The sequence below is a fragment of the Haliaeetus leucocephalus genome, unplaced genomic scaffold, assembly GCF_000737465.1.
Source record: "Haliaeetus leucocephalus isolate CR32 unplaced genomic scaffold, Haliaeetus_leucocephalus-4.0 Scaffold236, whole genome shotgun sequence".
Lineage (NCBI taxonomy): Eukaryota > Metazoa > Chordata > Aves > Accipitriformes > Accipitridae > Haliaeetus > Haliaeetus leucocephalus.
Genome location: NW_010972672.1, coordinates 3067 through 3842, shown reverse-complemented (window position 1 = coordinate 3842; position 776 = coordinate 3067).

Genomic DNA, 776 nt, shown 5'->3' with positions numbered 1-776 from the left:
GTCAGCTGGCACCGTTTCGCCGTGGTTGCCCTTTCTTCTGCCGTGACGGTACAAGACAGATGGAAAGATTCCGTAGTGGCCTGCAAGTACAAGGTACCATCTGCATTTTTCCAAAGGTACTTGCGGTATGGACTTTAACGTTGAGAGTGTGCCAACTCTCCTTCTACTTTTTTTTACATGAAATATTTTAACACAAATACTAAAAATAAGTTCTGTTCCGGAGCATGTTACACCTATACAAAGTTTACTTCCCTCAGTTTATTTTCTCTTCCTGAAAGCATAATCTTCTGTTGCTGTGTGCTTGCTAGTAAATGATACTGTGAAAATAATTTTGTACTAAAAGAGGGAAGAAACTGTTCGTAAGAGTTCAGCTGTTCAGAAGAAACAGACTTTGTTTTCACGATAAAAGCTTTATGCTTTTACAGTCAATGATTTTTTTTTTTTTTTAAATATCTTATAGTAGTACTCAAAAACGTTACTGAGATAATTAGCATCTGTACTAAAAGCAATCAAGGTCAAAGAAGAGACGTGGACAAAACAGGACAAACCGGTGTCGCATGTGTGTGTTTTCCAGGCTTTCCCAGGAAGCATTAGCAGCCTTGTAACTAGTGACAGTGAGTCCTGAGGTGTTTTTGATGAGTTACTGCTTCAGTAATGTATTTTTTCCTTTAACCTACAGTGTGTAATTTTGACTTCAGTTGGAAAGAGATTTTCCAAAATGGAAGTCTTTCTCTCTCAAAGAAATTTTGTTTTATAAACTTCCCATCAGAGTGGAT